Here is a 14,009-nt window from a genome sequence, read left to right as displayed (position 1 = left end):
TCGTATTCGGCCGCCCCCCGAACGTGTGGGGTACACCTAGACCCCGAAGTATTACAGATGTTTCCAGTAATATGCTGACAGATTACCTAGCTTCCTTGATGTCTGCCCTACACTCTTGTCGTTCACAGGTTGCCGCCGCATTTCCAGACAATACCGAGGTGAAACCGCATGAAATTGTTCCAGGAAGCTTGGTTCTCGTCCGGAATTTTGATCGTTCGAGTCCGCTGGAGCCTCGCTGGAAGGAGCCGAAGTTAGTCCTCCTGACCACCCGTACTGCCGTCAAGTTGGAAGGCAGGAAGGGGTGGGTGCACCTGTCACACGTCAAGAAATTTCACGGACTAAAAACTGTTTCCAAGAACATTTCCAAGGATTGTCAAGATTTTAAAGACTGCCAAGAAACTATTCTTAAGGACTGTCCCGCAAATGACATTGATACCAAGCCTCCCCTGTTAGAGAAAACTCCGCAGCAGGAGTATAAAAGTAAGCTCCGGTCTAGTAAAATAAGTCAGCCAGTTTAATTGTCTAAGTCCTCCCCTAGGTGAAACGGTTAGACAGGTATCTGACATGTATGAAATAGACCCCCATAGTGAGAGAGTTAGTCAAAACTCAATCCGATGTATCGTTTTTCTAAGTTTTATATTGTTTCTCAGCCTAATGGTTACCTGCACGAGTTATGCATTTCATTTATGTTTTCCAATTTCTCATGTAAATAAGTTTTCTAATGCTACAGTAGAGCACATGTTTAGTGATCTGCCTCCTCACGAACTATCTTATCGTCTTGCTATGCGCAACAATTCATTCATCCGTATGTTACATTATTCACACCAGACCAGCAATGCCACTAATTGTTGGGTGTGTGGTCGACTCCCCCCTTTCCAGACACCGAAGGGAGTTCTGCCACTGTTTCCTTATCCGTTTTCACATAATGGCTCATGTGGAGCCTGGTCCATGTTAACGTCATCTTCAAATGATATGTCCCTTCTGAACAGTACATGTTTTCCAGACAAGCAAGGTCTTCCCCACAGAACAGGATTAGATCTAGAAAATGAAGTTTATAATTTGGGTAATTATTCTTCGAATTTTATGGTCCTGAATGTTCAGTCTGACCCTACTCCAGACTTACCTGCTATTTCAGTACTACCAGTCAAAGGCGAATTATGTGTCAGAAATAATGGTTCCGCACATGTAGGACATAGTGATTGTACTACTATTGTCAAGTATAGTGACAGTGGGAAATCTATTTTCAAAGCTTCACGTCATTCTTATTTTGTTTGTGGTCAGACCGCATATGTTCGTCTGCCCCTCGATTGGGAGGGAACCTGTTACATTGCCTTCCTACTGCCACCAGTTTTTCTAGCCCCATCTGATTATCACAGAAACACACATCTAGTACACATTAGACATAGAAGGGAGATTGAATCCCCGATTGTCGATCAAACTGAAACTGCTCTAGAACAGTATACAGATTTCAATAGAGGTTTCTTCTTCTTTATAGGACCTATCCAGAATAGTAAGTTAATACGTAGATTAACCAGAACCCTTGAAGCAGTAGTGAATGAGACTGCCTCTGCCCTAGGTAACTTAACAGAAGAACAATCCGCTATGAGATTTGTCGTGCTCCAAAATCGTCTCGTTCTTGACGTCATACTGGCCGATAGAGGAGGAGCATGTAGAGTCATCGGATCTAGTTGCTGCATTTTCATTCCTAATAACGCGCCGTCTGTTTATTCAGCTATAACCAGACTTCATAAAATTGCCCATCAGTTACACCAGGATCCAGGCACCTGGACATGGTCCGGTTGGTTTTGGAGTATAATTTCTGCCTGGGGATGGAAAGTATTGTCCTTTCTAGGTATTGCAGTAGCGATCATATTCAGTTGCTGCCTCTGTATACAATGTGGCCCTGCGATTTGCGGCATTTGTGCTACCTCTTGTATTCCTAGTCCCAAGTCCCGTCCTAAATCCCGTTCCAAGACAATTCGAGACGAGCAAATGATACTGTATGAAATGATAGATGGTATCATGAATATTGATGTTTCCTGATGGAAACGTAGTGACAAGGAGGGAATGTGGAAAAGTAAATTTTGCCATGTTCTGTGTCCCTACGTGTTCCCCATGTTATGTTATATGTGCACGATTAATATGCATATGTATTCCCCATGATCGATTAAAGACGCAATTACGGCTGTGTCCATCTCTAGTATGCCAGTTCCTAGTTTTCGTGAATACAACGAGCATCAGGCCTATGTAAAGTTATGTTGCCACGTTTTACAGTGTGCACGTTAAATTCATTGAAAAGTCTCCGTTTCTAGGCCTCAAAAGGGCCCGGACTCAGATTCAGCTCCTGTCTCCTGAACCCTCGCTGAGGAGCGATACAGCCCCCACCTGTATCCCTGACCCTTCACTTACTTCCTGCCTCACAGTGCCCGGCTCGGCCTGGCTCTGCCTGCCAGTCTGCCAAGAGTATGTTATGATTCTAGTTATCAGTCCAGCCCTCCTTCTTTGCATTCCTAAGTTACTGAATCGCATCAATAGTTTCAGTCATCGTCTAGCCTTTACGTCTCCATGTAAGAGAAATACTGTATTAATGGTCATTTAATATTCCTCAACACACACTACATGTAGAATAATGCATGCACCAGTCTTAGTGTCTGTTAGCCTTTACCCTGATAACTTTTGGATTCTATCAATATGTTCTCTAAACATCAGATACTAGATAGTGTTTAGGTACATGTCGCTCTGACTCTCCAGACTTCAGTCTCTGCTTCTAGCGCAGAAGTCATAGCCCCCAGCTTCTCCTAGTAACACGTCATTGTCAGTTTGCGCGCACCACTAGGTTAGAGGTCCCGGCTCCTTAGGTAGCCCCCTCCATGTTTCCGCCCCATTTATGACATATTCCGTTACGTTTACATCACATGTCTATGTATACGCCCTGTTCACGCCTCTTGTTACACCTACTTTCTGCCTTATCTCTCGCGACTGTTACAGGCCCCACCCACTGTTACGCCTACTGTATGTACTGTAATGCAATTGTTTTAACTATATATACTTGTGTACTGTTATTAAAAGCTAGCGCGCTCATTCCAGATCCTGCCCGGCAGCTGCCGGGCCCTGCCATCCTATGCCCGTGCAGGTTGTCCTGTTCCTGTCCTTTATGCTGTATTAAACCTGCAAACTCCTACTACCTCGAATCTTGACTCTTATTTATTGAGCTATCTGTTATTGTTATATCTAGTCAAAAAATAGAGGTATTATTTATTTATTTACCACAAGCCCAATTAAATGAACACAAAATAGAAAACAAATAAGCAGTGGCATTATTGCTCTTTGTAAAAAAGTTAAAGCAAACATTTGCAATATAACACAGCCACATAGAGCAGGAGAAAAAACAGAGTAGTGAGTAATGAAAAAATTGCTACTACTACTCACCAAGCCCGGGGACCTCCACTCCCAGCACGTCTAGCAGGTCACGCTCTCGGTCCAGGATGTCGGTCCAGCGGTGGGTGACTTGATTGTAGGTGCGCTGGACCCCCGTGATCTTAAAAAGGGCCCGGCACACCTGCCCCCACCGCTTCCGTCGCTCCTGGCTGTTGGTGTAACCAGCAGCGATCCTGCCGCCTGCCGCGATGGTCCTGGGGAGACGGCGCTGCACATAAAAAACAAGTGCGCCCACCTCCTCAGGGCTGAAGATCTCCCGGGGCACCACCATTTCCGCCCTCAAGCGACCACACGGGAGCCGGGCACGGGCTGCGGTGCCCGTCTTGGCCAGATTGACAGCTGTCTTGACCATGTTCTGGGCAGGTGTTAGCAGTAAAGAAGAGAAAAAATGAAAAAGAATAAGAGTAGGGAAGAAGGAAATAAAAGTTTAAAAAAGTAGTTCAAAAGTAAACAAAAGTAGCCTAAAACACAAAAATATAGATCTAGAAAAATAGAGGGATAGAAAATAAGTTAAATAGATCAACAAAATATTAAAACAAGCAAAGGATGGCAGAGATATACAGAGGATAGAAACACCATACCCAGACACATAGGAATGAATGAAAAACAAGATGGCGGCCCGATCACATGCGCGTAAGTAAGTTCGCACGCGATTTCTCTCGCGAACTCGTGCGAACTTGTATTCGCAAGGCGCGAGTCGCGCGAGATTACACATAGCGGGCGGAAACGGAAATACGTCACGCAAACAAAATGGCGGCGCCCATACTCAACCTTGAGGTAACTCGCACGAGTTCGCGGCCTCCACGGGCCAGTTCGCACTACGACGCGCCCCGCGAATAGGGCGAAATTACCGAAAAACGAGTTTTGCAAAAGCGAAACGAACGAGCAGGTGCAAAAGTTCGAGCTCATCATTTGTAACCATTTACCTGTAGTGCTTCCTGAAGGGGCCCTCCAGAATCCGGTTGCCTACTTGCAACTATTGTGTGACCCTGCTCTGACAGTCACAGAATAGTTACAAGTATGCCATTGCATCCTGTTAAAAAAAATTATTTACATTGCATTTGCAACAAAAAGGAAAGGGAGCAGACAAGCAGGTGCCAGCCTTCATTAATGTCAGTTGGGGCAGGGCAGGTGTTGTTGTTTGCAAAACTTAAAGCACTTAGCAGGTGTTTGTTCACTCAGTGGTCAATCAGAGGGTGTTGTGATGACACTGAGGGTGGCATGGGTGTGCCAGCCAGAGGGTGGCATGGGTGAACCAGAGTGCCAGTGTTGACAGAGGATGGCAGTGCTTTGCTTTGCCCCAATAATGTACACTGGTGAACTAGAGGGTGATGTGATGACACAGAGGGTGACATGGGTGAGCCAGAGGGTGGCATGGGTGACCAAAGAGAGTGCCAGTGGTGACAGAGGGTGGCAGTGATGAAGAAATCTTAGCAAACAGGCTGGGCACGTAGAAACAACAAGTTCGCAAAACTGGCGACCCGACAAGTAAGTTCGCAATTTGCGAAATTGTACAAACCCTCGCGAACTTGCAGAAACCCGTGCGAACACACACCCCCCCAAAAAATACGCAAATCTGCGAGAATTCGCGGATTTCGCGTATTTTCGCAATCCGCGAATACGCAAATCCGCAAATTCGCGGATTGCGAATCCGCAAAATCCGCCCATGCTTAGTCTGGGCTCTGAAAAGGTTGAGGCCCTACCTGTTTGAGACTCACTTCCGTTTTCAGTCCGACCACAGGCCCCTCAGATGGTTAATGCAAATGAGGGGTGAGAACCCAAAACTGTTGAGGTGGTCCATCTCCCTACAGGGATTGGACTTCACGGTGAAACACCGCCCTGGCACAGAACACGCCAATGCTGATGGTCTATCCAGGTTTTTCCGCCTTAGTGAAGAGAACTCCCAAGCGGGTGGGTAGTTCTCCCCACTTTCAGCTGGAGGGGACACGTGTTAGACCTGGCATCTTTGGCATGGTTTTCCCCTATCTTTTTGCCTCTACCTCCTGTATTTTTGATGCTGTGCTGGATTTCGTTTTTGCTGGTTTAGATGCTTTGGACACTCTGCCACTGCTGATCAGTGCCAGAGTGTAAGTGCTCCCTATGTAAATTGTTATTCTGATTGGATATACATGTTTGGCATATTTGTGTCACCATGAAGTCCCTAGTAAAGTACACTGGGTGTGCCAGGGCTGGTGATGACAAATGCTACTAGTGGGCCTGCAGCACTGATTGTGCCACCCACAGGAGTAGCCCTAAAATAGTGTCTAAGGCCTGCCACTGCAGTGCCTTGGGCAGTTTGGAAACTGCCATGTCCTCCTGGTCAGTGTCCCCACTGACTAGGCCTAACCCTTCCCTTTTTGTGTGCATCAGTCACCCCTATGGAAGGCCCAAGGTACCCCCCTGGGCAGGGTGCAGTGTATGTAAAAGGCAGAGCATTTACTAGTGCAGGTGACGTGCTCTGATAGTGAATGGCAGCCATTTTCGTTTTCACTATTGTAAGGCTATCTGGCTCCATAGATTAACATGGGGGATGCTGACTACAGTGGTTAACAGCATTTCTTCCCATAGGAACAAGATAGGACATAAGTATTTAGTATCCCTGAACCCAGAATTTAATAACACTTCTTTTAGGAAAGGTTGTTTTTAAATCCTGTGTTTGAAAACAGCACTTTTAAAAAGTTGCTGTTCTCTTGTCTGACCCTTCTGTGTGCCTTGGCCTGTTTGTGTATTGACTGTCTGGTTTGAGAGTGACAGGGGCTGTGGATTCCCCAGGAGGCTGGCTGAGTCAGCCCTAGGCTGAATGACTGCATTTGCAACTGGAGTGGTAGGAGGAGTTAGCACCTGGGCCTGAATAGGGCTGTGCCTGCCTTCCACAATGCTGGCTCCACCTCCTGCTGGGCGGCTGACGACCCTGCCCCTCACTCTGAAAGGAAAGAAGAAGCCAGCAAAACAAAGTACTCAGGCAACACCCAGAACTGGTTCAGACCAGGCTCAGGGCCCACATGCACAGAGAGAACAAAGACTTTAGGGGTATAAGAACAGGACCCCTGACAACAGAAAATGAGATCATCCTGGAATCAAGAAGGAACCTCTGCCAAGGAGAAAGCTGAAACTGAAGAAGGAAGACTGTCCTGCTGTTGCGCTGCTGGACTGACCTGCTGTTGCTTTGCTGCCAAGGAGAGGCTAGTGTGCTGTGTCCCCTGTCTTTGAAGGAATCTCCAAGGGACTGAGAAGAGCTGGCTCCCTGTTCTGAAGTCCCAGGAACAAAAGAACTTCACCCCCAGCTTCCCTGAACTCTGCTGAGAGAGTTCTGTCCTTCCTAGAGTGCTTGATCCAGTTGTGGGGCCTCTGGAAATTGTACCTGTCCTGGGAAGCTTGAAACTAAGCTTAAGAGACTTTTGCAATTGAAAAGTGTCGCATCGCACGCTTGCGGAGCGCATCCCCGACAGTGCGAGAAGATTCCTGCCGCTACGAAGGCCGAGATCGTCGCAGCGCCTGACGCCGCTGCCAGAGCCGTCGCATCCTTCATTTGCGGGACGCACCAGACCGGTGCGGGAAAGTCGAACATCGCTGCGAGTGTCGTCGCAGAGCCTGTCGTCGCTGGGTGAGATCGCCGCACCGCTTGCTTGCGGACCGCATCACGTCGCTGCGAGCATCGTCGCAGAATCATCGCATCGAGGAGCTGCGAGAGAGAGGATCACCGCTGGACCACGCATCGTCGCCCCGGAGATCGTCATAGCCCCTATGAGATCGTCGCATCGTGCCTTTGCAAGAACAAACTTCCTACGGAACCTAAGCACCGGAATCGATACAAGTGGCCTTCCTCCCCATACAGACCGGATTCGTCGCAACACGCCCGCTGCTGCAGCGGGGCTGTCGCAAACGCCTTCCCATGGTCTCAGGAGCAACGCATCGCTTGTTTTCCACCTCACCAGCTTCTGCTTTTGGAACTTTGTTGCAACTAAAAGGTACTGTGAGTAAACATGACACAACTGTGAACTTTTCACGCATCTGTGGATTATTCTATCGCAACCTAAAGAATTTTAACGCAACCTTAAGAACTCTTGTGAAACCATATTCTTCAACTGTGTATGTTGGATTTTTGTCATTTTGGTCTTGTGTAGTTTAGATTAAATACCTTTATTTTTCTAAAACTGTTGTGGAGTCAGTTTGTGGTACTTTCACTGTGTTACTGTGAGTGTTGGTACAAATACTTTACACATTGCCTCTGGTTAGCCTAGACTGCTCGTGCCAAGCTACCTAGAGCGTGAGCAGGGGTTATCTTAGAGGGTTTCCTCCTTACTCTGACTGGAAGCAAGGGTCCCTATTTGGACAGTGGTACCTACCCCTGCCAACTAGAGACCCCCAGTTCTAACAGTAGTCCTTCGATTTATTGTAGGAAGCTCTGGAGGCTTGACTGTTGTAAGGACGGCCGGAAGAGCGACCCCTGCCTCCGCCTGACCATCCAAAAACCCGAGGAGCCAAGACTTTCTTGATAGACTGCTGCGCCTTGTCTAATGACGCAAAAGTGGAGAGAGGATCACCGCTGGACCACGCATCGTCGCCCCGGAGATCGTCATAGCCCCTATGAGATCGTCGCATCGTGCCTTTGCAAGAACAAACTTCCTACGGAACCTAAGCACCGGAATCGATACAAGTGGCCTTCCTCCCCATACAGACCGGATTCGTCGCAACACGCCCGCTGCTGCAGCGGGGCTGTCGCAAACGCCTTCCCATGGTCTCAGGAGCAACGCATCGCTTGTTTTCCACCTCACCAGCTTCTGCTTTTGGAACTTTGTTGCAACTAAAAGGTACTGTGAGTAAACATGACACAACTGTGAACTTTTCACGCATCTGTGGATTATTCTATCGCAACCTAAAGAATTTTAACGCAACCTTAAGAACTCTTGTGAAACCATATTCTTCAACTGTGTATGTTGGATTTTTGTCATTTTGGTCTTGTGTAGTTTAGATTAAATACCTTTATTTTTCTAAAACTGTTGTGGAGTCAGTTTGTGGTACTTTCACTGTGTTACTGTGAGTGTTGGTACAAATACTTTACACATTGCCTCTGGTTAGCCTAGACTGCTCGTGCCAAGCTACCTAGAGCGTGAGCAGGGGTTATCTTAGAGGGTTTCCTCCTTACTCTGACTAGAAGCAAGGGTCCCTATTTGGACAGTGGTACCTACCCCTGCCAACTAGAGACCCCCAGTTCTAACAGTAGTCCTTCGATTTATTGTAGGAAGCTCTGGAGGCTTGACTGTTGTAAGGACGGCCGGAAGAGCGACCCCTGCCTCCGCCTGACCGTCCAAAAACCCGAGGAGCCAAGACTTTCTTGATAGACTGCTGCGCCTTGTCTAATGACGCAAAAGTGGAAACTAATCTACTGAGATCCCATACAAGATTGTCTCCGAAGAGGAGTCCATTAGCCTTGGAACCTGGATCCAAAGGTGCGAGATTGGCTAATTTGGGATCCAGTTTGATAAGGAGGCCTTTGTGCCGTTTGTGTGTGACCGCAGCTTTGGCATTTCCCAGCAAACAGAAGGCACGTTGGGCCCACATAGAGATATCCTCAGCTGAGAGGTCTGAACCATCTAGGCGGGCTGACTCAGCCATATCAAATATGCAGGCAAGTGGACCCACTACATCCAGTAATTTGTCTTGGCATGTAGACCAAGCCTTGTCCACCCCCCTACGAGTGTTCTTACCGAACTTTGGAAAGAAGGTGAGAAGGGGTTGATCAATGGATGGGACCAAGGTAATTTTATCTGGTAAGGCGGGTTTAGGGCATTCGGATTTAAGTCTAGACCTCACTGCGGCCTCTAAGGGAAGGCGAAGCCTGGCAGAAATATATTCACCCACATGGTGGGAAGGCAACCACTCAGTAGAATTAGGGTGACGGATAGATGTGGGATCAAACATAGAGAGCCCTTCTGAATCACACACTGGCTCAAAAGTAAAAGAATCTGATTTGGTCTATTTGAAAGGGGGACAGGGGGGGTCAGCAATAAAAAAACACATCAAATAAGTCATCATCAGCGTCAGGCATGTCATCATCGGTGTCCAAGACGGTGGAAACGACCAATTTCTGTTTTGGCGACTCTGCGTGCTTCATCTTTTGTTTTCGTTTGCCCTCGGAACCAACAACCCCTCCAATACAAGAGGCCTGGGAGGCACTTGGTCCTCAATCAGACGCGAGGAAACCTCGCTAGTCAATACTGACGCATTTTTTGAAGCACAGACCGGTGCAGAGGAAACCACCTTTCTCTTTCTGCTTTCCCCCGCAGATTGGGCCAGTGCCTTGGACATTAGGCTTAACATTGAATTTTCCATATTTTTTGACATGCGCCTCATGGATATTTCAACAGCATTTTCTAATGACGAATTTATACATTTATTTAAGTCCTTTTTGAAGGCTTCTCCCTCTTCATTAGTTTGCACCATTTCAGGTGAACTGTCAATCTCCATAATGCCCAAGTACAGGAATAAGGCAGTCGAGGGTTAATGGAAACTGAGGGGGAGTAACAAGAGCTTAAAACCACACCCAGGGGTGTGACTTGGGGAGGGAAAAACTCCGGAAGGCAGACCGAGTCTAGCAACGGAGGAGGAAGGATGCTAAAGGGCTGCGGGAACCTTCGCAGTTATTTAAAACAATGCGGGAGAGGAAAGGCCACAAAAGTAAACGCACGCGTCACCTCAGAACTCGGTGAGTGAACGCGAACATGTCAGCACGAGCCGAGCGCAGCCGGGCAGAACCACCAAAGCGGTGAGCGCGGGAACCTGTGCGCAATTAAATAACGCCGAGAGCGGCGAGGAAAGGGGGGTCAGCAGCGAGCGGCTGCAAGCGCTAGGTGAAGCGCGTAGCGAGGTACATAGCACAATGCATAAACCACTTAAATTGCATATAAATATAAATACTATCAACAATAAAATGGGAGCAAAAGATAAGAGGCACTTATCTGACTGCGAGCAGCAAGAAAAGAGGAAGCTGCACAGTCAGTGGTGACTCATTACTATACTGGATTGTGATTGGTCATTATGTTATCATTTTCTATGTTCCCATTGGCCAGCTGTTCGCCTGGTCCCCTGGGAACTGTAGTCTTCTTACTTATCTTGGCTGCTGTTAGAATGAAAGCAAGATTAGAAAGCATAATTGGAGCCTCTGGTCTTGCCATAAAATTGCTTACTGTAAGCCTAAGATAGTGTAGCAACAGTATCTGGAGTTTACAGTTAAAGCTTGATAGGAAGCTCAACCCCGCTGCCATATTGGACTTGCATTTATGTGTTTCTGTGTAGCTATGTTTACACATGAGCTAAACTGAGTAACACAGAGATTGGCCGCTGGTCATGCCATGATGTGATCTAAATCTGCTTACCATTCCATTGTCCTCGTTTGTGACAAACGATTTCATGAAAATAATTCTCAGTACTATTTATTATGGTCAAGCGGTGTTTATTAAAGAATAATAGAGCTTATTTGCAAACTTATTTTGTTAACCATATAAAGAATGGGGAAGTGTTCACACTAACGGGCCCCATCCTAAAACTTTGAAGCAATGCCGAGGTATCCTCATTATGCATATCACTCACAAATGTGGCAAAATAGTAATGAAAAATTACCTCTAAAAAGTATGTATATCTAGCGTGTCAGAAATAGTGGTATTAATTTGCAAGGGATTCCCCTATCAATTTACTAACCATAATGTGGCTAGGATAAAACATGGTTCTTAAGATAATCTCCTCTCAAACCCTGGTAGCAATGGCACAAGCAGAAGGTAATTCCCCAGCGAAATGTGTGGAAAACAGTGCCAAGCAAAAAATAAGTTAAGACTACAACAAAATAAAATTACCAAACCAATTTGGACACAGCTTGAAAATGTTTTGGCCAAATACAAAGCACCAGTTGAAATTCACAGTCCGCAGACCTAGGCATGATATCAGGTTAACTGTGATCAAAGTTTTTACATTTAGACTCAGACTTTTTTTGGTTCTCAATGGTTTTGGTTTTCCGGCAGGATGCTGAATCCAATGAGAGTCCCTCAAAGTAAGTAAAGTTATCTTTGAGCTTACTCTGAATCTTTCAGTTTTGAAGGCAAAAACTCTGAGTGAGTTCAAGTCTGATGTCTTAGCAGCTGACGCTGAACCAACACTGGGGTACACTCACCTCCTCACCCAGTCCGGGGTTTTACATTTTGACTTTGCCATTTTCTTTACTTCTAAAATACTCCAGTGGGGCAAGGCTCTATGCTTGAGCTGGGCAGAGTGCTACATGACCATATACCGTCACCACAAGGTCCCACCTAAACCTTTTCCTTCATGACAAAAAACTCTGAATGGAATGAAAATTTAATTTTTTGCGTGTTTGTCCTGGTCTTCATGAGGTAGGAATAATACCTATGTCTGACAAAGTTCTTCTAAATAACTTCAACAGGCTTGAAGTCCCCAGGGCAGGCTTCTAGGAACAAAGTCTTTCTCCAACCAAGCTTCTCTGAGTGGCCAATGCAAACTGGTTAGCTGGGCCTTCTAAAAATCAGGCAGCCCTTCCGCCTTATGTATCATTGTAGCAGCAACAGGCGGATGACAACTTGTCATTTGAAGAACAATTCCAGTCATTGGGTGCCAACAAAAGTCTTTAGATCTTCTTTTTTCCATTAGCCAGGTAGAGCCTTCTTTCCACAGATGTTTCAGTCCTACATCCAATATCCTCTTTTGGTGCAACTTTGACTTCACAGCAACCCTTTGTAGTTGAAGTTTATTTAAAGAGGACAAAGGAAGGCCTCTTTCAGAGCTTGTCAGATTGTCGGGCTCACTAGGGGAAAGCGCAAAGAGATTGTTACAGGAGAAACAACAGGGGCAGTGCAGCAGGGTCTTCGGATCCATACAGGGGACTTTCCATTCCAACATTAACTTTCCTTCTGCATTAGTTTAAAGAAAACAAGCATATTAGTCAACACTGTTCCTAAAAAACAGGGACAGTCTTTGTTCTGAGTTAAACCAATGGACCTCTGTAGGGGTGATATTCACCATTGGTTGCCACATTTCACATCTACATGGACCTCATATACTCATTTATAAGGAGTTTCTAAATCGTTCTAATTCAAAAGACACCTGTTTTTTTACGGTTTCTGTATCCCCATGGTGCACCACATAGACCAATATAGAAATATTCACTCTTGATTTTCTTGGGTCAGACCATCTCTACTCCTAGGTGGGCTAAAAAAAACACATATGAAGATCTCTGTACATATTCATGAATTAGAGTATCTTTGCTGTTAGGTGCACTCTCCCACAGTCAACATAAAACATAATGCTCATAGGTGTGCTAAGGTATATATATGGAAATTCTCGTCTATCTCTCCCACATCTTTTGCTTTACACAGTAATTAGCTACATGTTTGTTGCATCATGTTTGGTCACTGCTTTGAACCACATGTGCAACATCACAATGATGCCTGTGTAAACCATAGTATGACACACCTACAAACTATGCACATCAAATTAAATAGACCTTCAGTTGACCATACAGAAAACACTTTTGAAGCATCTTTAAGAGTAGAAAAACACTATAAAAATGCCTCAACATAATACACAACTAAATTATAAAAAAGCCAATACTGCAATTTGCTTACTGTTGTGAGAAATTGGGTAATTGGTTGAGAGAGTCAAACCCTACTCTAGCAACAACCATAATCCTTGTCGGGTGAACCACTAAAAGTCCCTGAATTAACCTTAGCCTAACCCCCTGATGGTGTGCAGTCTAAATCTCGAGTTTTTAATATCGACTGGACAGAATATCGACTCCAGAATATCGAGAGGTAAGTAATATCGAGGTAAGTAATATCGAAATTATTTTAATCGATTTTTAAGTGTGTTAAAAAATATCGAAGTAATAAATATCAAGTAGTTAATATCGAGTGTTCAAAATATCGTTTAATTGTATTAGTTAAAAATATCGAAAGTCAAAATATAGAGTGTTAGAATATCGAAAGTCAAAATATAGAGTGTTAGAATATCGATTTTCGAAAAGTACACTGTTTTTAATGTTGCAATAGTTATATTTTGGACTAAATTAATTTTTAAGTTTGTAATGAAATTTTTGTAAAGATATAAAAATATTGTGTTTTAAAAAAATATTTTAGTTAAAAATGTATAATAAATTTTAGGAGCGGGTTGTGGGTTTTTGGAGGAATAGGATGGGAAGTGTTTTAAAATAATTCTAATGTAATTTTTTAAATAAAATTAATTAAAACAATTAAGAAATGTATTTTGTTTTAGGAGCGGGTTGTGGGTTTTTAGGGGATTAGGGTGGGAAGTGTTTTAAAATGTTAAAATTCAAATTTAGAAAATGTAAAAAAAATTTTAAGAAATGTATTTGCATGTAAAAAATGTATAAAAATTATTTTTTAGGGAGCGGGTTGTGGGTTTTAGGGGAATAGGGTGGGAAGTGGTTTAAAATGTAAAAATTCAATTTTTGAAAATTTAAATAAATTAAAAAAATATATTTGCATGTAAAAAATTTAGAAAAATCAATATTTTAGGAGCGGGTTGTGGGTTTTTAGGGGAATAGGGGG

The sequence above is a fragment of the Lissotriton helveticus genome, chromosome 6 (genome assembly GCF_964261635.1).
Source record: "Lissotriton helveticus chromosome 6, aLisHel1.1, whole genome shotgun sequence".
NCBI lineage: Eukaryota > Metazoa > Chordata > Amphibia > Caudata > Salamandridae > Lissotriton > Lissotriton helveticus.
The sequence above is the reverse complement of the archived record's forward strand: the minus strand, read 5'-3'. Positions refer to the sequence as shown.